The following is a 21,790-nucleotide window of genomic DNA, read 5'->3' on the forward strand; positions in this document are numbered from 1 at the left end:
GATCCACACAACTCATCTCTTACGGAGATATGAATGATATGAGCCAGAATGCTACTGAAATTTATATTTGAATCTATTTAGCGCTTGTATTTTTGTCATAAAAAATTCTATCTTGGAATCAAAGGATCAAAGGGATGTAATGAATTTAGAATGAATAAATTTGATAATTATTCTCTTTGTTCTTTTTCTTTGTTATTATTAAGTAAGATAGTTCCCCGAATCAAATACTTTCATTTCTGGTCGAAACAAGCTTGATACCTAAAATCACATTAGCTTCACTCATATTCTTCATGTCAAAACTAGATGATAAGAATCTTTTAGTATTATTTATAACTTTTAAAAATGTACCAAATATTAACATATCATCTACATAAAGATATATAATTACTCCTTTATTATTAGAGAATTTTGAATATACACATTTATCAGATTCATTAATCTTAAAGCCATATGAGGTGACTACTTTATCAAATTTTTCATGCTATTGCTTTGGTGCCTATTTAAGTCCATATAGTGACTTGATCAATTTACACAATTTATTTTCTTGTCTTAAAACTATAAAATCTTCTGGTTGCTCCATATAAACCTCTTCATTGAGGTCACCATTTAAAAAAGCTGTCTTTACATCCATCTGATGAATTTTTAACTTATGAATGGATGCTAGAGCAATTAAAACTTGGATAGTTGATATCCTTGCTACTACAACATAGGTATCACAAAAATCAATACCTTCTTTTTGTGTAAATCCTCTAGTCACTAATCTGGCCTTAAACCTTTCTATAGTTCCATTTGGTTTTAATTTTCTTTTGAAAATCCATTTACAGCTTATTAGTTTTGATCTTGGGGGCAGATCCACAAGTTTCCATATTCCATTTTGCAATATAGAATCCATATCATTGTTTGTAGCTTCCTTCCAAAAAGAAGCACCTTGAGATCTAAGGGCATTATCTATTGTTATCGTATCATTTTTTATATTATATATCAACATGGTTTCCTCTGTTAAGTTATCTATATCTCATTCTATTAGTAGAAGATAGAAGTCGGGTCCAAAAGATGTACCTGTTCTGATACTCTTTGTCCTTCTAGGTTTGATGTCCTCTTTATTAAGACTGCTGATATCTTAATCAAGTATTTGAGAACTACTGCTTGTATTAGGGTCTTGAGATCTTATCTCTTTTCTAGTTATAGAAGAGAATGAGTTTTCATAAAACTTGGCATCTCTAGATTTTATTATAGTCTTTATTAGGATTGCATGATTAGATTCTACAACTAGAAACCTACAAGCTTTGCTATTTTGTGCATATCTTATGAAAATATACTCAAGAGATTTCAACCCTATCTTGGGCCTTTTAGGATCAGTAAGCCTAACTAAGGCTCTACAACCCCATACCTTGAAGTATGAGATGTTAGGAATTCTATTATTCCATAGTTCATATGGAGTCTTATGAGTCTTAGAGTGAGGTATACTATTAAAGATATGACAGGTAATTAACAAGGCTTCTCCCAAAAATTCTGAACTTAAACCTGCATTATTGAGCATAGAGTTTACCATGTCTATGAGAGACCTGTTTTTTGGTTTTGCTATCCCATTTTGTTGGGGTGAATAAGGAGTTGTAATTTGGTGAATTATACCATAGTTTTGTAAAACTCCAAGAATTCTAGGGATAAATATTCTCCTCCCTTGTCTAATCTTAGAATTTTAATCTTTCAGTTTAACTGGTTCTCAACTTCTGCCTTATATATCTTGAATTTTTATAGTGCCTCATCTTTATTTTTCAATAAGTATATTAGGGTTTAACGGGAGAAATCATCTATAAAGGTTATAAAGTTCCTCTTTCCACCTCTTGTTATTAAACCGCTCATTTCACATATGTCACTTTGAACTAGGTCTAGGAGTTGTGATTCTCTTTCCACCCTTAGAAATGGTTTTCTAATTATTTTGGATTGTACACAAATACTACATTTGTCATTAGGTTTTGTATACTTAGGGATTAAATTAAGATTAGACATATTATCCATACTATGATAATTAATATGTCCTAATCTAGCATGCCAAACATCATATGAATCAAGTATATAAACGGAAGAAGATTTTTCATTTATAAGGTTTAATTTGAACATTCCATTGGATATATAATCCTTCCCTACTTATACCCCCTTTTTAGACACAATCAATTTATCGGATTCAAATAGGAGTCTAAATCCAAACTTAGTCAGTAGACTAGTTAATATAAGATTCCTCCTAATATCCGGTACATGTAGCACATCATTTAGAGTGAAGACTTTTCTGAAAGTTAAATTAAGACGTACCTTCCCTTTTCCTACAACCTTGGATATGGAGCCATTTCCCATATATAGTTCTTGATTATCCCTCACTAATTCGTAGGAATTGAACATGTTGTAATTTCTACAAACATGTCTAGTAGCGCTAGAATCTACCCACCATGCAACATCCTCATTCACAGAGACAATAACTGTCGAATTCACGTCTTTCGTTATATTGACTTGCCGTTTCTTTTTTTGCATTTTCTTTTTGTATTTTCGGTAATCTTTCTTAAAGTGACTAGGGATTTTTCAAAAGAAGCATGGACTCTTTGTGGATGTGTTCTTTTTGAACCCTTGGTTATTAGGTTTGAGCCAATCATCTTTCCTGAAATGTGGCTTCTCTGATTCTCGATTCATACTATTCTCGACTATGTTAGCGTTATTTAAGGTCTTCTATTATTTTTCTTTTTTATCACGGAGCCTATATTCTTCTTGTATTCGAAGAAACACTAGGAGGTCTTCTAAGAGCATTTTCTCTTTTCTCTGTTTTAATGATTTTATAGTATCTATCCATTTAGGTGGAAGTTTAGTAATGATGGTGGATACTTGGAAGGATTCATTAAGATTAATGCTATCAGCAATAATATATTGGATGATAACTTGTAACTTATATACTTGATCAAGGACAGGTTTTTCATCAAATATTTTGAATTCTAAAAACTAACTTACAAGTTGGAAAGAGCGTTGAAGATATGACCTTTGCATAGGTAGTCGTTATGCTCCCAATTTTGTCTCTTTTGAATTTGTTATAACGTATCATTGTCAGATGGTGGTGAAGGAGGATCTTGAGTACGTGATCCAACTTGAGTGATGTGAGGAAGAGATGAACCCTTGATTGCCATCGAAGAAAATTTGAGTCGTCGAATAGTGTAATTCGAACAAAGTTAGGATAACCCATAGAAGAGGCCATAATATCGCCTTAAATTTGTTATGGTTGAGGCGAAAAAATAAAAAATGAATCACTTAAAGATAGATTTAAGGCACGTTACGATGTCGCTATCTTTGAGGTGATATTCGCACCCTACTAGTGATTAAACTAATTTGCAAGAGGGTTACAACAAATCCGCTTCTAGGATACAATAAGCCTCTTCTCCAAGATCGGAGAAATGTAGTTTTCGGCCTGATCCAAAGATGGGTTTATATACAATGACAAGAGATGCTAAAGACCCTTTTCATGAAAAGACATCTTCTTCCATGGTGTCTTTTCAAGGTGGTGTCTTTTCAACAATTAGCATCCCTCCATTTCAAATTCAAATGATGCTCCCTTTACCAAGAGGCATCACCATTTACAAATGAATGGTCACCAACAATTACCAAAGCCACAACCCTTTTCCCAAAAATCCTTTATAAATTAAAATTTCTTTTTCTTTTTCTTTTTTTTTTTAAATCCAAAAAAATTCAACAATTTTACCACCTATGAGTACTTGAACCCTTGAGCAGGTGTTGAAACTCCTGAAAGTCTACCACCCGAGCAAGAGTAAGGACACAATCATTTAAGTCTTTCCATTTGAATATGAAGTATCTCTTTAACTATTTTTTTTTGTGTGCCATTGGTTTAAGATCTTCCAATGGACATTTTAGAAACTTCCACTATCAGCTGTGCTTCTCCTCAAATGAGTGGTTTGTATCACTGAACATGACCTCATTCAACGGCTCTAGTGCTGACGTATACAGGCATGTCCTCTTTGAAAATGGAGGTATATGGATCCCACGCGCACTATATCACACATGGCTACATGTACCAACCTGGCATATGGATGCGACATCGTATATAATGTGGGAGCTACAGTGTAGATAATCTGGTCAAATGGTGGTTTAAAAACATGAAAGCTTGACTGGACTCGAAGCTCGGACAAACTCGGAAGAGCTTTTCTGAGTTCTCCGAGTTGCATCAAGACCCTTTTCTTTTCTATAGTTCTTAATGAACCTGTTCCAATTAGTTATTCTTGAGTTTTGTTGAAATCTCACTACAAGAAAAACAGGCATAGCCGACTGATGGGGCTAACCTTTGCCCGCAGCCAGTTCCAATGGCCGCTAGAAAAGGGCCCTATTAAAAAAAATTCCGCAGCCCTAATTTCATTTCCGCCACTCGATCTCTCTCTGCCTCTCCCTCTCCCTCTCCACTGCCTCAAGCTCTCCCTCTCGCTCTTCCTCCCTCTCCCTCTTGCACTCTCTCTCTCTCTCTCTGCACCTCTCTGTCTCTGTTCAATCTCTCTCTACATCTTTCTCTCTGTCTCTCCCTCTCCACTCTCAAACTGATCGCCGACACACACACACACACACACACACACTCTCTCTCTCTCTCTCTCTCTCTCTCTCTCTCTCTTCCATCCTCCAACACAAACCGAAGACCGTAGTTGTTGTACTGCTTGTCCATCCTGCACGATCAGAGCACTAGGTCCAGCCATATCTGGTCCTTTTACTCATTGTAAACAGGTACAGATCTAAACCCCTCTGCAGTTTAGGGCTTTGGATTCTATTCCCTTCCCTTCCCTCTCTCTCTCCCTCCTAGGTTTAGGGCTTTTGGTCTGATTCACGCTCTTTTCCCATGCTTCTGCTGGAAATTAGGGTTTTAGGATGAGGTTTTCTCTCGATGAAAGTGATTGGGTTTAAATTGAATGATATCTTCTGAATGATTTTCGACATTTTTGGTTGTAGATTGAGTGGCATCTTCATATTATCTTCGATTCAGATAAGAATTCTCAACAACTACCAAATTCCAGCCTTGCAATCCTGCAGTGGGAGGACCTGCAAAATCTCAACTGGTACATGAGGTATATTCACTGGGTGGTGAAATTGGGAAAACTGTTGATAGGTAATATTCCAGAAAACACTTTACTTTGAATGAATTTTCCTTTGACACTGTTTATTGATTTGATAATCTATGTTAGAAAATAGGAAGTATTCCTTGTGGTTATTTCATTTGGTTTTGCATCAGTTTGTTGATTTTTAATTGTTGGTGGTCTTCAAACCATGGATTAACTACTGTTTTTATTGTGTACCAGTAAGGACCATATTTATTTTTATTTTTTTGAATTTTGAATTTGGTGTTTGGATTATCATCTTCTGGTTTGATTTTATTGCCAGCTTCACTTGTCTTTTCTGCATAAACTGTTGTTTGGTGACAACATCTTAATCTCTGGCTCTAATCTTGTATGTTTAACATTATCATATAGATTTGATTAGAATATCCTCTCTATCCATCAACAAGACTTGCAAGTTGTAAAGATCTTTCAGAATGATGACAGTGAGAACTCGAATTTTCCTAAACCTTGGAATCAAGCTGATTTTGAGGGATTGTTGTTTGCTCTTGCATGGAAGGTCTGTTTTTCACATTTCCTTTCAAAAAAATATATTGTTGGTTTGAGTTCTCTAACCATCTTCTACTATTCTATAGGGTGTGGGAAATAGGGAAGCTGTATGGCAGCGTAGATACTTTTATTTGGTCCGGCCATTTCTTTATATACTAGAAAGCCTTGCTTCCTAAATTTACAAACAGTGTCTCAGGTTCTTAGATAGTACTCTTTTATTTTGCTCATATCTAGCATTTTGTATCTGATTGTCATTTCAAAATTCCAGATTTTAAGCTGTAAATGAGTGCACCAGAAAATAGTTATAAAAACTGTTAAATCTGTCACCTCTCTCTTCTCCAACCTACGAGGAAAACAAGTATATCAGGTTCCTCCGGAGCATGCTGGCAATGTGGAAAATGTGTTAGCAGTTTGTGATGTTGGGCAATCAAACATCAAGGTCTGGTTCACGTGGTTGTTATTTTAATATAGTAATTTAATCTTTATTTAGAAAATTGAAAACTGTTGCCTGGATGGCATGGTTCTTCTTTCAATTTGCTTTATACTTCATGTGTAGGTCATCGAACTTGTTAATGCATTGATTTTGCGATGTGATAATGATAATTCGTGGCGAACTTGGTAGAACTGCCTTCAAAGGGCTATCTATCGTGCATCGGTGGGTTCTCCTGGTTTATATTTAGGCATGCACATATCTCTCACTTATCATGTGTGGACTTGTTGAAATCCTGTTTGTCTTCAACTTGGGTTTGATAAGATATTTGAAAGCTAAGTTTTTCCTTAATAATATTTAGTCTTTGAAAAGGTTGTTTTAACTTACATATGTTTTCCAATTACAAATTCAGATAAACTACACATAAGACGTAACTTTATTGGTTTAAAAGATAATTTTCCTTTAATTATGTTTAATCCATGATAAGCTTAGGTTGGTTTACATTTATGTCCATATCACAACTTCATACAATTTATACAGAAATTTAGTTATTTAGCTTGTTTTCAAGTTTGGAACCAAGTACATAGAACTCATGTAGTTTATAAAGAGAGTAAACATGGGGTAATTATTCTCATTTGTGAACTTTTCACTTGGAGCCCTGTCATTCTAGCACATGCATCAGATGTCTAGCTGTGGAAAATGGAGACCAAACCATGACAATTAACTGGCATGAAAATTGGCCTATCCATCTGTTGGGTGGGTTCACCATTACATTGAGTCAGATCACGGGCTGTCCATTTATATTGAATGGGCAACCCACCTGTTGAGTGAACTAACATCCATTCTAATCCTTGGAATTCCATAAGCAGAGTATTATGCCATTGTAAAGATGCCATCAGCTGAGTTCTCAAGTATTTGCAAGGACCTCAGCAGCATTGGAGATACTGGTATCATCATCATCATTTGAATGTGTAGGGATTCTTGTTGGTTGTTTCATACTAATGTCCAACATTCATATCAATAGTTATAGTTCACTAACAACATTCGTGTTGGAATAATTCCTTGTTGTCTATCATTTATCTTTCAATGATTCATTTGCCAAATTTGGTGGGTTACTCTTATTTTATGGTGCAGATATTGAACTGGATTAATTCTGCTGTTAACTATCAGTGCTAGTTTCAAGATAATTGGTAGAAAGTGCCCTTTGATTTCGAATTTTACATTATTGTTTATAACTATGAAAACCATGCAGCAAAGATGTTATACACGCACTCAAATGAATGGTTGATGGTCACTTATTACATTCAGCTGATTTCTTGTTAAATGTTGGCCATTGGTTGGGACTTTTTTAACCATCTGTTTGTAATTATTGAAAGTCTTCTAGTGGCTAGGATCACCTAACGTTGTGGTTTTCTGAGGTACGGCTAGAAGAATGGTCCAGATCTCATGCATGGCATCATTGCTGGACAACTAACTATGATGCAAGTGTCGAAACTGGTTCCTTTCTCAACTTGTTCAATGCGAAAGCTTGTTAAGTTTGAAACGAGCCCTGTTTTTTTTTGTAGTGTTTGGTATGCTTCACTATAGTCATATGCATTAGTTTTTAATTTCTCTATGATCTATTTGGAATAGTCATAAGCATTTAATTTATTTTTTTCAATGGACATTGCTCTTTGTCATGTGGCCTGTTATTAACATATACTCACAGAGATAGGAATTTCCTGAATAATCGGCCATTCAATATACATTGTGTTATGTAGTCATATGATTTGCTGACTTCCAATTGCAGGGAAAAAAAAACCCACCTGAATTGACTGAATTAGTTATCTTGTTTATCTTATTATCCACATTTTTATTGTAGCCTGATGTTATAGATGTGTGTGTATGATTGTTTGTCATGAAGATGCACTTTACAGGAGCATTGCAAGTGTTTAATGGTGGTTTTCCTTTCCTTGACATTGTCTGATATATGATTTTGTCACTGGTAACCACAATCATGTAAATGGTCTTCGGACTTGCTCCAATGGCTAATGTTGTAGCTTCTTTCGGTTGTTTCCAATTGCCTTGTCTAGTCAGCAACATGGTGCCTCGTTTCAAAACCAAAGCAGCAACGATAATTTGTTCTAGCAAAATCTAGGCATATCCAATGATCTCTCAAGTGATCCCAACCAACATTCACACAGGTGGTTACTACTTGGTATAAGTAAATAGATCTTCAAGTATAGGACTAGCCCACCTTTTGATGGCTATCTATTAGTTCTTTTGAGTAGTATATCATGACACACGTAGATGCTAAGATTCTTTCATTCCTTGAACAATACTCATTCACACTCAAATATTTAAATACTTGTGACAGATAATAATGTTTTCCAATGAATTGTATGTACAAAAACACTTAATTCCAAAGGGAAACAGAGTCATCTTCTTTGAACTTTGCTCTTTTCTTACTTTCTCTTAGTTTGGTAATTCTCTTGAACTTTCGGAGCTCTGTAATATCTGCTGAAGAAAGTCTGAATTAATTTTCATTTTTTTTGTCGTGTTCATAGATCCTTGAAAAGCTATACCATGCCAGCCACGCCATCATTGTAAATGAGTTGGTGAAGCTAGCATCCATTCAGCTCTCATTCAATGATTGTGCTTCTGCAATGGATACCATAAAACGGGTAGATGCAATATTTTCACTGTATTATGGATCTCACACGTCGAAGCTATTTCCATATTTGGAAAATCTCAAAAGAAAAGTTCTAAAGCTCGCTCCATAATGAGAAACCTTCTGTTTTATCTGTTCAGGTTAGTAGCACTCACTTTTGCTTCTTGCACCAATTTTTTTTTTAAGGAATGCTAATTGCTCAACCTTAATACAATAAAGTTCTCATTGCAATGTGTAACTGCTCATCCAGTATGATCACCATGGATGGTCCATGACCTAGAAATAGGATGATCAAACCATCCCAACTGCTCAATCAGGCTGTGACACCAAGATGGATGGTTGGTCATTTTTTTCATCAAATCGGTTGACTAGGATAATCCAATCAAGTTTGCTTGTTAGTGTGGTGATGTTATTTGGGTAATTCTGTTTGACTGGGGATCCCATTAGTAATTAATGAATTTTACTATTGAATAAATTAGGTGATTGTGTTATTGGGCAGTTGGCTGGCCGCAGATGTAATGAATGTGGACAACCACTTCCTGAAAGTTATGCGCCCCCTGCAGATGAACCTTGGACAACTGGAATTTTCAGTCAATTGTTGCCAAAACTGCCTTGTCAACTGAATGTGTCTCATCTAATGTTCTGGTACTTGTGTCTCAGTTCTGCTCTTAATTCATCTCAGCCATCAGTTAGCACCACTGATACATCTCTTTCTTTGTGGCTGGCCTGAGTGATTTTCTGGACTGGCTTTTGGCTGGATAATCTACACCTTTTTCCACCTGATACGTGGCCTGGATGTCATATGCACGTGCCCAGTTAGCATGCATAGCCACATGTGGAGGTGCCTGTGGGGCTAGAACCTCGAAGTAGTGAGCAAACATCTTTTTATCTACTGAAACTTAATGTTTTACTGCTATGAATTTGTTCCGCTTCATTTAATTGATAGTTGAATCTCACTTTTGATTGTTCCTTTTACTCTTTTATTGATAGTTGAATCTCACTTTTGATTGTTCCTTTGAAGAGATCCGCTGTTTTCAATCTGGTGGGAGTTAGTTCATTCATTGAATAGAAATAGCATTGAACTAGGTGTTGTTGTGAGTGAGGTGTAGCTTGGAAATCACGCAGATCATAAGATACTAACATTTTGATTTGGCCTGCCAAATTCAGCTACTTTCCATTTTCTTTCTAATTGTACATTTCATGGTAACTCGAGGAAATATTAGGATTATCTGATAAGTGCAATTTTAGGGTTATACTCCTTCATAAAGTTAGGAAACCAAAATAGGATAGGATTTTAAAGTGCAGGCTAAAACAGGTGAAATCAAGGACAATATCTGTTTCCTTTTGTTTGCAGCTTGATTTTGAGTTTTATGATCGATTTTCATAAAATGTGTGTGAATTTCAACATTAAGTGTATGTTTTTGAAATCTTTAACTGCACACGTAATCCCAAAATTTGAATGATCCAAATGACTTTTAAGATGGATTTCCATGAAAGTATATATGAATCTCCATGAAATGTATGCTTATAAAACAATGTTGAAATCCTAGGCTCTGCTTGTTACTATATATGTGCAACCTAATGGTCTTTAATAGAAATGATGTCACCTAATTCAGATTCAGAGACCAGATCATTCTAGAAGCTGTGCACCCTATGGTAAAAATCAGTTCCTAGATAACTTTTCTAGTTAAAGACGCATATTGTGACTGTAACAGGAGAAAAAGTTACAAAGAAAATCACATGACTTGGGAGTTATTTTTTAGAGATGTTCTTTTCAAATGGCTGGGAGAAACGCTAAGATGATGATGATGCTGACAATGATACAATGCCACAGATTTGAAAGAAACCTGGACAAACTCAGGGAGTATCGGAGCCAATTCTTGGTTCAAACCATGTATTCTGATGTATTTAGTGCTTGGTTGCACGAACTTTCTTCCTAGCTGCCTTTCCTACTTTCAATCATGCATTGGATTTGTGCTTCCACTTCCAAACTATTTATGCTTCATAATATTTTGAATAGATGCTTCCTACTCATGCACCAGAATCTGTTGCTGCTTCCTTTCTTCCTCTGTGCAACTAAGTCTAAGTGGATCTTTATACATTTGCCCATTATGAATTAGGGCATGGTTTTATGGCCAGCTTTGCCTTTCAGAAAATTTAATCATCTGTCATTTCATGGTTGACAAGGTGTATATGACCCCTTGTAGGACTGCATGTGGGCTTAGAAAAGTGCCTGTTTATTGTTACTAGTGGAGAAGACATTTTACTCTGGGTCTAGCCTGGACTTTTGAACTACATTCAGTTTCTTGTTTTTTTTTTTTGTTTGATAGATCAATTTATATTTCAGTTAGGAACTTCCATTACATTGTTGAATTGCTAGCTTTAAAATTTAGAAAACTTATTTGTAGGTGATTCAAAGTGTATAAAGATTTGTTTCAAATATTTTGATATGTAACCATGTGCTAATATTTGTTATATGTTCTGTACTTTAATTCACATAAACTGTTCAATTAAGGTTTGATTTATTTCACTATAGGCATTGTCTGCCTGTAATATGTTAGTTAAAAATTGAAATAGGAAGCAATTTCTTTACGGTATATGCCTAGGAGCGCTTCCATGAATTTTATTTATTGCCTATCATATACCCAGAATAACTAAGAGTTTCCCTGCATCTTATTGGGGTAAGCTGATATGGATTTAACACTGCCGTATCAGCTGATGTGAACCTGATTTTCTGAACCCCACTCAGCAGGCTATGCATCTACTGTGGCTATGGTGTCAGTAGCTACGGGATAGTCATATTTAGCTACGGATTTTAACCGTAGCTTTTAACCAATTTTGCACCAAAAGCTGATGATTTAGCGGCGGCCAGCACAACTGTCAGTAAAGGTCCTGGCCGCTGGTAAAGCCTTTACCGACTGAGGCTTTACCGGCTGTTAGATAACCGCAGGCAGAGGATTTGCTGGCGGTTTTCTTAGCCTTTGCCGGCGGTTTTGACCGCCAGTAAAGTCAAGTTTTCTTGTAGTGTCTGGTCTAGTCGAGCCGAGTCAAGTACTCAAACCATGTGTCAAACATGCAGGTTCAAAATGTCAAAGAAATCCAATCAACAGTCCAAAAGAAACATGCATTTCTTTGGGCCACAGATAAAAAGCACACGTGTGGATCGTTTTCAGTTACATGTGGCTTGGTTGATTTGTTAATCCGCTTCATAACATATGCATACACACGTATCACTTTGGCACGTGTAATTGTGGTCAGATTGATTCGTTTGGAAAAAATTTTAAGAGATAGTAGCAAAAAATGGAGTTTTATCTCACCAGCCTAAAGCTGATGTATGTTATTAAAGATTCTACCCAATCACTGGTGGTAAATGAACCAACAACATTTTTTAAACAACACAAATGGAATAGCGATGATTATTTGTATTGAAATTAATATATCCTCAATGCAATAATAAATGATAATTATAATATTTATTATCATCACTCGTCTACCAGGGAATTGTGGGACCACTTAGAAAAGAAATTTAGAATATAGAATATTGAAGTCAAGAAATATGTTGTGACTTGCTATATTAATTTCAATATGCCAAATGATAAATCTATAGTAGATAAAGTGCATGATTTACATAAAATAGCCCATAAAATATCATCCAAAGGCATGGTGATTGACGAAGCCTTTCAAGCTATTGTAATTATTGAAAAATTTTCACAATCTTGAAAAGAATACAAGAACTCTCTTAAACATATGACAAAAGATATGAGCTTGGATGACCCCATCCTCCATGTACAGATTGAGGAAGAATTTAGGAATTGTAGTAGACATTCTCTAAAATTGAAATATGTAAATAAGGCGCTATCTTCTTGAAAGTAACGGGAAGAATCAAGATACTCAAGGTTTAGACCACTAAAGAAAAAAAAAATCAAATGCCCCAAAAAATATGAAAATAGACAAAAATAATAAGAAGAGTGAAGTTATTATGTATATAGAAAAAATTATCACTTTACTAAGGAATGTAGATTCCGCAAAGGTGATAAGAATGAGAAAGACCATGCACATGTTGCCGATGAGTTTAAAGTGGTGGATTGACTCAAGAGCCATCAAGCACCTATAGTATGACTGAAACGCTTTTTCCTCCTATGAAAGGAACATTTTCATGAGGAATTCGTCCAAGGCAAAAGTCATTGGCAACAGAAATGTGAGCTTAAAGCTTACATCCAATAAAGTCCTAACTCTTTTAGATGTTCTCTCTCTCTCTATATATATATATATGTATGTATGTATGTATGTATGTATGTATGTATGTATCGTACCTTTAGAAGAATCTTATCTTCCGCTTTACACTAAACAAGAATAGGTTTAAGTTAGTTTTCAATATGAAAAATGTGTTATCTCAAAAAATGATACTTTTGTTGGAAATTGTTATGTCTCTGATGGCTTGTTTAAGCTTAATGTCATAAATGAAAATGGTGCTAGTTCTTTCACTTATTTAATTGAGTCTCTTGATATATGGCAGTGCTAGTTCTTTCACTTATTTAATTGAGTCTCTTGATATATGGCATGTTAGATTATGACATGAATTATCATCCTCTTGAAAGCATGAATAATATAGGGTTTGTTCCTAGAGTTGAAAGAGAAAACCAAAATAAATGTGAAATCTGTATATACATAATCTTAAAATTCTAAGAAATCAAATGCCTAAAAGAACACAAAATAGACAAAATAATAAGAAATATGTGTTTAAGACTAAGCTTAGACCAAATGGGTATATTGAGAAATTCAATACTAGGCTTGTGGTTGAGTATAAGCAAAAGGAAGGTATTAACTTCTCTGACACATATTCACATGTTACCAAAATCACTACCATATAAGTATTGATAGTTAATGCTTCGATCTAGAATCTTGTGATAGTAACTATCATCTATAATCTTGTGATCTACCAAATGGATGTGAAAATCGCATTTGTAAATGGAGAATTAGAAAAAGCGATTTACATGGACTAACCTAAGGGGTTTGTAATAATGGTCATGAAAATAAAGTGTGCAAATTAGTTAAATATCTTTGTGGCCCTAAACAAGCTCCAAAGTAATGGCAAGGAAAAAATGACAAAGTGTTATTGTCAAATGATTTTTAAATTAATGAATTCGATAAATGTGCGTACAACAAACTATTTGAGAATGTATGCATGACATGTTAATATTTTGTACTAACATTGATATAGTGAATGGAAATAAGTCCTTCTTGAGTTCACAATTTGACATGAAGAAATAAAGAGAGGTTGATGTGATTCATAGAGTTGTACACAAGTTGAACTGAGTCAAGCTTGGCCCAACTTGGCTTGGCTCGGCTCGGCCAACAAGCTACCCTAGTTCGAACTCGGTTCGGTCCTCGAGCCTGACTGACCAGCTCAGCTCGGTTTGGCTTTGTCAGCAGCTCGAGCCAGCTCGAGCCGAGCTTGAGCTCGATCTTTCGACCTGAGTTCGAGTTCGAGCTTACCAGCTGAGTTCGAGTTTACCAGCTGAGTTCGAGTTTAGATTTTAGGGTTTTTAATGTATATAATATATAATATATATTATAATATATATAATATAATATAATATAATATATATTTTTAATGTATATAATATATAATATATATTATAATATATATAATATAATATAATATAATATATATTTTATTTAAATATAAATATTTATAAAATCTTTATATTAAGTGAACCCAACCTGATTCGAATTGAGTCAAGTTCGAGTCAAGTTCCAAGTTAAGTCAAGTTAAGCTCGGTCTAACTTGGACTCGACTCGAAATTTTTTCGAGCTAAAAAAATAAGCTTGACTCAGCTCAACTCGGCTCAACTTGGTTCGAACCTAGTTTTGAACCTAGTTGAATCGAGCTTTTTCAAGTCGAGTTGAGAAATTAACTAAGCTAACTCGGTTCGTGTACAGCTCTAGTGATTCTTGGAATTAAAATTATGAAAGATTCTAATAGAATCTCTTTATCTCAATTGCTCTATATTGAAAAAATCTTAGAAAAATATAACCTTCTTAATTGTACACTTGCAAGTACTCCCTTTGATCCTCATATAAAATTGTATAAAAATGAGGGTGATAGTGTATTATAACTTGAGTATTCTAGGATTAGTGAGCATTTAATGTGAACTGTACTAGCCTTGCTATTGCTTATGCAATTAATAAGTTAGGTAGATACACTAGTAATTCTGGAGAAGATCACTAGATTTCTATTAATAGAGTACTAAAATACTTGCAACTATGGTCTTATGTACATTAGATATCTAGTTGTGCTAAAAGGATATGGTGATGCAAATTGGATATTAGATTCTTTTGAATCCAAGTCCATGAGCGGTTACGTGTTTACTCTTAGAGGAGATACAATATTATGAAAATCTAAGAAGCAGAATTGTTTCTCTCGATCCACGATAGATTCGAATTGATTACTCTTACAACTGTATGGCAGCAATTACGTTGCATTTTGATAACCAAGCTGTATAATTAAGGCGAACAATATGATTTATAATAAAAAATCTATATATTTAGGTTTAAGACATAACTTAGTTAAGAAAATAATTTGAAATGGGATAATTGCAATTGACTTTATAAGGTTAAATCAGAATTTAACTGATCCACTAACTAAAGCCTTGGTTAGGGAGTTAGTGATGAGTACATTAAGGGAAATGATGTTGAATCCTATTTAAATAAATCACTGAAAATGGAAACTCAACCAATATATCTGAAGATCCTAGGAACTAATTAAGTTCAATGGATAAGAACAAGTTACTTTGAGTGATTTGATATCAGCACTACATATGAATAAATTAATAATCTAATTCATATGATATAACAATACCATGACTTGTAACGAGGAAGGTTGGACTATAGCCTTAATAAATTTTGTTGTGAGGAAAATCAAATTGGTCCCTCACACAGGAAGAACAATCAACTAACTATGAGAGAAGTGGCACCAAACTGGGGTAATCGATGGTCCAGGACGGATCTTTGAGCCGAGCTCTCAGAGCACAAGGTTCAACGATTGAATGAGCAGTCCCCCTGACATATAGATGACCCTCGAGCTAAGTTGTTCATAGATAGAGGTCGGTGGAGAAGGTTCATCTCACCAGGAGTATTTATACTGCAAGTGAAGGACTCGTAAGGCAAGGAGCTCGTTAGTGCTTATACTTAAAGCATAGTAAAGATTGTCAGTCCCGAATGGATCACAAGCACACATGAAGATGTTCTTCGACGACTTATGAAGATTATGTAAAGACCAGATCAACATCTCAAGGAAGTCTCATCATCACAAGCTTTATGTTGGCTTCGTGCAAAATTTTAAACATCTATATGTGTCAACCATCAGGTGGTATAACCTTAGATTGACCTTACGTTAGGTGTATTTCACATGGTATCATAATGAACATTATTCTAAGTAAAATACACTGAAGTTAGGCCAACCCAACTCTTGGTTCGGCCAACCTAACTACATTTGTCTAACCTAACATACGTCGGGCAAATATATAGCAAGATAAAGATTTTCTGCGTCAAGTTAGGCCAGCCCGAAGTGTTCGGTCAAGTTTCTAGCAACATTAGATTTTTGGATCTCAGGGAGATTTGGCTAGCCGAACCTTGTATTCGGCCAACCAACTGGAGGTTTGGCCAACCGAATTTTGGCTTAGGCCAATCGAATTTTTGAAAGATCTTGTCCTGTGAACCATTGGAACACAATCATTGGAATTGGGCTAGCCGAACCTAAAATCGGGCCAGCCGAATTTCCAATTCCTTTAGCTACAAATAGAAGCCTTCTCTCATTTATCCAAAATATGAAAAATTATGAAAGATCTCCTCAAAGTCAGAGAGAAAGTTAGGCCTTCCTTAAGCTAGTTGTGCAGTAATTCTAATATTCGTTTAACTTATTTTATTCTCTCTCTCAAGGTAGTTTTAATCATATTTAAATAGAGTAATCCATACTCTACTTGAGATTCTGAGAATAGAATTTACAATTATTAGGGCTTTTGTTTATAATATTGAAAATATATTAGATCCCTATATTCTTTTTGGGTTGAACACATACGGTTTCATTAATATCCCAAGAAAGAAGATTTTGATGCAATCAAGCTAAAGTTACACCTTTGACTCACCAATTGAATCTAAGTATTGTATTTACTTTTATTTAATTTTGGATTTTTCTGAGATAGCCTGAAAATCTCAGTGGGTTGTTTTATGGTGTGCCCATGAAAATCTGATTACTCACCTCAAAGTGTAGAGGTTCGTAAGTAATCCTGTGAATACAGGGTCGATCTCACAGGAAGATGATTTATGAGAATGAGAAATCAAATTTAAAATTAATTAAGTAATGGAAACTAAACAAATGAAATGATTTTGAAAGTTATGAAGGTATGAAATTTAACAGAATTAAAACAACACCTAAGCTTTAAAGTTCCACACATAGGTTAATGATCAATAAATAATGATGACTTTGATAACACAACTAGAATCTAAGCACTATGGTCAGCCTAATCAAAAAAATAAAATAGTTTAAATATTTTAATAAATGATATAAAAGATTAGAGAATCATGGATTAGCACCATTAATTTATATTTTCAAGCGCTAGTGATTTTAAGTATTCAATATCCGTGAGATAATGAATCAAAGAAATGTAGCAGGTTGAGAACATCTCCCATTTAAGAAATGTCACGCCCCAAACTCGAAAAACGGGCTCACAAAATTCTCGATCACCGAATCTGGCGCCGATAGCCTCCGTAGTGTCCCATTCTCGGATCCCAGCACTCACATGCCCGATTCCGATCCTGAGATCCTACAAGGAGGATTTTCAGTATAAGTTTTTTTTTTTTTTTTTTTTTTTTTTTGTAATAGAGCATAACCACAAGTATAACCAAGTCATAAAGGCAACATCATCATCACATATCCACTAATATAATCATTTAAGTATAATGCTGAAAGGGAAATACATAAATAAAAAATCAAGCGCTAGAAGACCACTGCACGCTCCATGCTCAACACTGCTGCAACCTAACATCACCTGCATGCATCTATCATGCATAAGGTTATAAAAAGCTTAGAGGGTGGTGTAAGTGTGTGCACAAGATAAGTGTCAACTATACCATAAAGCCCATAAATCATACATAATCAGAATAAGCTAAAATACTGACAAGATCATGAATCATACGATATCAGAGTAAGCGGAAATATGTGGTAAGTCCATGAATGCTATCAGCTAAACCAAAGCTATGTGATGCAAGGCATGAATGCTATCGGCCATACCAAGGCCATGTGATGAAAACATAAAAAGACAATAACAGGTGCTGAGGATGTAATATAATATACAAATCCTGACGAGCCATGAATACCATCAACTTTATCTAGGCTATATAAGTACCAAAACATAGTAACCAAAAATGCTAAGTACTGCAGATGCAATGTAATATGCAGTGCGAATGAAATGACTATGCTGGAATGTGAAGTCGGGATGATAGTACTTAGTATCGTCAGCTATGGGGTCCACCACAAGGGACTTCTATCCAAACCAGTCCCATACCTAAATTTGGATAGTCCACATATCAGTGCGGTTGCTCTCTGAAAAATTCACCGGGGTCTATTACACTCGACACCGACTGCCTCCTCCCTAGCTGCATAGCCCAGCGAGCGGAATAGACCTCACTATCTACCTGACCAGCAATCTGCTAATACCTACTCGGTTCCTCAATAGCGGACCCATTTACGAGCTGGTCATACTCAGCCTAGCTTATAGCCCCCTCACTCAGGCGGATAAGGCCACACCCCCTTCCAATCGACCACGATACAGTGGGAGACACGACCTCATGGTATAGGCACCGGCGCTCATATTCCACTCGGTCTAGACGTTGGAGTATCTCCTGGTACCAAGGAGGTTTTGGGATTTTCACCCAAGGACATCCTAAGTGCCCACAGTGCTAGAACCAATTATTTTCGGTGTCTCATCTAGCCATTCACGATGTGCCTGTGGAGGCCATAACCTTGATGTCACTAGGGTATAAAATGATCAAGTCACATATATGCGAGATGCATGAGTTATACTATCCAGTCATGCAGCAATCCTGCGTGTACGACGCGATAATGTGGGCACTCCGTCTCATAAGGAGTCCCATAAATAGTCTGCTCAATGGCGTATGTAATGATCAGTCACTGCTCATATCAAGCATACATATGATGCGAATGGCATGAGTCATGGAATTATACTAAGCAGGTTATAAAGTAATTAGCTATCCTTACAATGCAGATGGGCCTAGACGGCCTACACACAACAAGTATGGGCCTATCAATGGGCCCTAGGGAGAGTTATAATGCGGACCTTTAACCAACATTATTCTTACAATGTGGACATCAAACCAACATTGCTCTCAAGGCATGGCCCACCGTAAAGGTCTACACATAAACCACGGTGGGATCACATTCAATGAGCCTTATGTACACCCAATTGGGCCTTGACAACTGGCCACAAATACATCCATATGGCCCCCATCACCTGGGCCTAATATATTTCAAGGTGGGCCTCAACAACGGGCCACAAATACATCAATATGGGCCCCACCACATGGGCCTTATATATTTCAAGGTGGGCCTCAACAACGGGCTGCACCAATGGGCCTCAACCCATAGGTCATAACACATCACAATGGGCCTTAACCCATGCGCCCTAATACATCTCAATGGGCCTTAACCCATGGGCCCTTAATACATCACAATGGGCCTTATAACATGGGCCTTACATTCACATCCAAGTGGGCCTCAACAACGGCCTCATACACATCAAGGTGAGCCTCAACAATGAGACACAAATATGACAAGATGGGCCTAATCACTTGGGCCTTATATATATACCAAGGTGGGCCTTAATGGACGACCACAAATAAATCAAGATGGGCCTCATCCACATACCAAGGTGGGCCTCAATGGACGGCCACAAATAAACTAAAATGGGCCTCATACATATACCAAGGTGGGCCTCAATGGAGGGCCACAAATAAACCAAATTGGGCCTCATACATATACCAAGGTGGGCCTCAATGGAGGGCTACAAATAAATCAAGACGGGCCCCATACATATACCAAGGTGGGCCTCAATGGAGGGCCACAAATAAATCAAGACGGACCCCATACATATACCAAGGTGGGGTCCACTTGAACTATAGATCTGTCTTATTTTTAGTCTCAAGCCTTAAAATGGGCTTTCAAAAGGGTTGGACGGCTCAGATGCAACACATGCATCATGGTGGGTCCCACCGTCCGGTGATGTGGATGGTGAGGAGAGAGCACATACATCAGCGGGGTCCCACCGTCCAGTGGTGTGGATGGTGGTGACAAAACGCATGCACCATGCTGGGTTCCACCTTCCAGTGGACGGTGTGAATAAAACACATACATCACTGTGGGGCCCACCATAACGTTTGCTTTCCATCCAACCTGTTGATAAGGTCGCACGGACCTGAATGAAAAGGGAAAACAAATTTCATCTTGATCAAAAGCTCCTGTGACCCAGAAAAAAAGGGTTTCAATGGCAGCCGTTCAATCTCACTGTTTCCTATGATGTGGGCCACCTAAGCCTCAGATAGGGTTGATTTTTGGGGATGGCCCACAGACTTAAGGGGCCCACAAAATGGATGGAGTGGATATACAACACACATCATGGTGGGGCCCACGGCTGGGACCGTGGGTCCCTGCTCGTTTGCTTGCCCGCCAGCGCAGTAGGCGCTGCCTGCATCTCTGACAGCAGCAGCGTCAGCTGTTGCATGTTTTATTTTTATTTTTTTGAAAAAAATGAAAATTTGGAGATTTTCACACGTGGGGTTCGCATCAGGTGAATCCACTCCAGCCATTGCTTCCATGGCTCAAGATAAGTAAAACAAGTCCAATATTAAATATATTTCGGCGTGTAGCAAAATTAAAGTGAATTTAAATGGTGAGAATCACTGTTTTGAAAGGTATGGCCCGCCCGATGAGCAGATTAGCTTCATTTTTCGGCTCAACACCTAAAATGAAGTGGGGAAAGGAATGAACGGCATGGATTAAGTCCATACATCAAGGTGGGGCATGTAGGAGTGGCCCTTCCCAAAAAGCTTTGAATCTAGCTAATATTTGTATTTTCATTCCACGTCCAGCGTCCCTGGACGCTAGATGTCTGGGCCTAACACATGCACAAGGTGGGCCTGGCTCAGGTGGGCCACCAAATGCATGGTTGGTGTGAATACAACACATATGTGAAGTGGGCCCCATCTACATATGGCTTGGATGAAAACACGCTTCATGGTGGGGTCCATCCGGGTGGGCCACAAGGCCACATCATCACATACAATAGGAATAAAGAAAATGAAAGAGAGAGGGAGAGAGAAAAAGAGTGGGACACACGTGTGATAGAGGGACCCCGACACTATGGGCCCTCCTTGCATTCAATCATACATCATGTGGGTCCCAATACATATGGGCCCACTAAATAAAAAATCAACGGTGGAGATTACTTCTCCACCAAAATGGAAGGTCTAGATGACCCCTTTAGATCTTAGGAAAGTAAACATTATGATGGGGTCCATGGAGAATGGCCCCATCATAGAATGATAATGAAAATCAAGGTGGGCCATCGGCCACATCAAGGGTCCAAAGTGAGATCCATACCATCAATCGGTAAGCCTCACTTGGTCCATCATAAAAACATGAAAATCTAGCCTATAGAAGCACCCACTGTTTGATCTTCTTGGTCCGTTGGAAAGCTGATCTCCTTGTGCTCCACTTTGATGGTGGATGATGATGAATTAAGGGTTAGGATGAAGGATTTGAAATAGGAAAGTGGGCCCCACAACACTCTTTTCTCTCATGAAAGACCATGGATGTCTACATTTTTTTTTGCTCTCTTTGGTTGCTTGGAAATTGTGTAGAGAAAAGAGAGAGAGAAAGATAGGATGTAAGGAGAGAGAGTGATGGATGTGAGTGATGGGTGAGGTGATGTTGTACTTGACATGTATGGGTGTGTAAGAAAGAGGGTGAGAGAGAGTTGACTTGGTGGTTGCTTGACT

General features: G+C 36.9%; 1 long non-coding RNA gene across 1 annotated transcript; it reads left to right on the forward strand.

Moving 5' to 3' along the window:
• The first annotated feature begins 8,125 nt into the window (after positions 1-8,125).
• LOC131227307 (uncharacterized) lies at positions 8,126-9,426 on the forward strand. The gene is made up of 3 exons (XR_009162188.1): positions 8,126-8,249; positions 8,613-8,856; positions 9,216-9,426. It is a non-coding gene; the product is annotated as an uncharacterized LOC131227307 (long non-coding RNA).
• Positions 9,427-21,790: the final 12,364 nt, after the last annotated feature.

This window comes from Magnolia sinica, chromosome 15 (assembly GCF_029962835.1).
Source record: "Magnolia sinica isolate HGM2019 chromosome 15, MsV1, whole genome shotgun sequence".
Taxonomy (NCBI): Eukaryota; Viridiplantae; Streptophyta; class Magnoliopsida; order Magnoliales; family Magnoliaceae; genus Magnolia; species Magnolia sinica.